This window comes from Myotis nattereri, assembly GCF_964212035.1.
Source record: "Myotis nattereri genome assembly, chromosome: 10".
Classification (NCBI taxonomy): Eukaryota; Metazoa; Chordata; class Mammalia; order Chiroptera; family Vespertilionidae; genus Myotis; species Myotis nattereri.
The window spans coordinates 42594519-42597527 of NC_138085.1; positions in this window are offsets into that span (position 1 = coordinate 42594519).

A 3009-nucleotide genomic window follows, 5' to 3' on the forward strand; every position below is an offset into this window, starting at 1 on the left:
GTTTATCCCCGACTCACCATCCCCCCGCCCCCAGTCCCTTCTCTTGACAGGCCCGCTTCGCCTGCGTTCCTCATTGGGCGCCCCAAGACTGCCCCGCCTTTGGCTTTGCCCGATTGGGGAAGGGCATTAAGGCCACGCCCCCTAGAGTCCGCTCCTTTCGCTGGTTGGTCATGCTTGACAAGGCCCAGGCTCCACCCCCTCTTCCCAATTGGTGACAGGATTCGCAACTCCGCCTCGTGCTCCTTCCCAGCTTTCATTGGTTCTACACCGACAACCGGGCCCCCTGCCGCTTTGTTAGTATTGGCCAAGAGCTAGAGAGAGCCAGCACTGCGCCCGCCTCCCATTGGCGGGCTCCCGAAACCTCCCAGCTACCATGACGTCACCCTTCCCCAGCCGGGCGATCCCTGAGTGGCTGGTAGTCAGCGGCCCCCGCGTCTCCTCCCCAGAACTGGCTTTGCCAGGGAGGGCGACCCGGCGCCCGACGGCGCTGATTCACCGGCCGTCGCGGAGCTCGGCTCCACCCGGCCCCTCCCTGCTCCCCTGGGACCTGTTGCCAGGACCTGCCCCAGGGGAAGTTCCCTGGAGTACGAGGCTGGCGTCACGCCTCGCCTAGGCAATCTGCCCCGCGCGGGGTCGGATCGGAGCCGGGTCTGCGGCAGCTCCGAGGTTCCAAGCCTTCCCCGGATCCGGGCGGCTGAGGGCCCCGCAGTGAATCCCTCCGAAGGGAGAGCGATGCTGGCAGCCGGGCCAGTGGCCAGTGGGCTCCAGGCTCCGGCGGGTGCCACGTAGCTGTGGTGTTTGAGGGAAAAAGCCTGGCTTTGAGTTGTGTTAAATGCTCGCCTCCCTGCGTTTCTCTTCTCCCAGAAAGTGCTAGAATCGGGCGGCTGTATTCGGCCGGAGCTCCTCTGCAAAGGCACTCCTACACCCCAAGTGCTGGCATGATGACCCTTACCCGAATGGTGTTTAAAAGCGCGGAAACTTCCTGTACCTGACGTTGAATCCTGGGATTCTTTGACCTAAATCTCTTAGGGTCTTGCTTTCCCCATGAAAATATTTTTTAAAATACTTTTCAAGTCGGCTATAAATGGTGTGTCTGTGTGTAGGGTGGTACCAATAGAAATGTATAGAATAAGTTCATTTAAGGATTGTTCCCTAAGCCTGTCAGATTACTGAAAGTTATTTTGAGACCCAAATTACACTGTCAATATAATGACACTTCCATTTTAAAAAGTATAAATAAAACTTAGTAAATTGAGAGTCCTGCAAATAGAAATGAGTGGAGCAAGAACATATTTCACAAAGCTTTTTTAGAAAGTTTGCAATTGCCCTAACCGGTTTGGCTCAGTGGATGAAGCGTGGGCCTGCGGACTGAAGGGTTCCAGGTTCGATTCCGGTCAAGGGCATGTGCCTTGGTTGTGGGCACATCCCCAGTGGGAGGTGTGCAGGAGGCAGCTGATGGATGTTTCTCTCTCATCAAAGTTTCTAACTCTCTATCCCTCTCCTCTCTGTAAAAAAAAAAAAATCAATAAAATACATATATATTTAAAAGTCACCAAAAAAAAAAAAAGGGGAAAGAAAAATATTCTGAGAAACCATAATCTTTTTTTTTTTAATAAAAAGTTTGCAATTGTTGCCAATATATGAAAATAGAGCTTACTTTGTGTCAGGTAGTTTACATAAATTATCTCTAAACCTCACATCAGGAAGGTTACTTATTTACATTTTGCAAATGAGGAAACTGAGGTCCACAGAAACTAAATGACTTTCCTAGTCATCCAGCCAGAGATGGGAACTGTACCTTGGTCTGCTTCACCCAGAGCCCATGCAATACCAATGCTCCCATTAGTAGTTTGTTCTAAAGAAAATGAAATAGATTTCTAGATGAGTCACAAAACATTGACACTTAAAACTCTGAGGAAAAAGAAAGAAAAGCATTTAAAGGTAATTATGGGAAATTTTAAAAGGGTTCTTTTTAATGGTTGACAGATCCATTAAAATTAAATAAACCTGATAGAATTAATAAGTAGAATAAACATTATAAATTATGCCTAACATATAGGAAACACTTCTGATTTTAATGGTTAATTGGATCTAAAAGCTGATTCTTTAGAAAACACTAGTATATACACATACTGAAGGCAAGGTTTTCCAACAAGCACAAAAAATAGGAGAATGAGGATATAACAATTTTCAAGACTATTTTTAAGGACTTTTTTTTTTTTTTTTTTTTTTTTAGAAAGAAAAGGAAAGGTTTATTGCGTCCCCGGGAGACCCATGTACCCCAAAGACAGGGCACGTGGATTCATCAGGACTTTTTTAAATTACAAGTTATTTGTAAAACAAATTAGGAAATCATAATGAATACGCTTTGATGTCATCTTAATTTTGGATTTTGTATGCCTTTTAAAAATATCCTCACCTGAGGATATGTTTTTACTGATTTGAGAGAGGAAGGTTAGAGGGAGAAAGAGAAACATTGATGTTTTGCTTTGGGGATCAAGCCAGCAAACCGGGTATGTGCCCTGACCAGGAACAGAATCCAAGACCATTTGGTGCCCAGGACGACACTCCATCTAACATTCAGCATATCTCTTTATTCTTCCTCTCTTACCTTCAATTCTTTTTTTTTTCTAACCTATTCTTATTTTTGTATCATGATCTTTCCCCTAGAATAACCCTGATTGAAAATCACACATAAAAAATAAAGAAAACATTGAAATCTGAGTCAGAAATAGCAAATTAAAATTTGAACACCAACAGGTCTATCTTACACTCCACAAAAAAAAATAAGTTATGTAACAATCAGAGGATTAGACCAAAGAATGGATCATTACTGTTCCCTGGTGGTGGTGGAAGAAACAAACATGAATTAGCCAGCAACACCAACTAGGAATTAGCTCAAGAATTTTAAAGGGTATTTGGTGCCATCTACTGGAAATCAAGCAGTAAATACAAAATAAAGGTTTGGTTTTGTTTTTCTAGAAATTATTTTACACAAATATATACAAT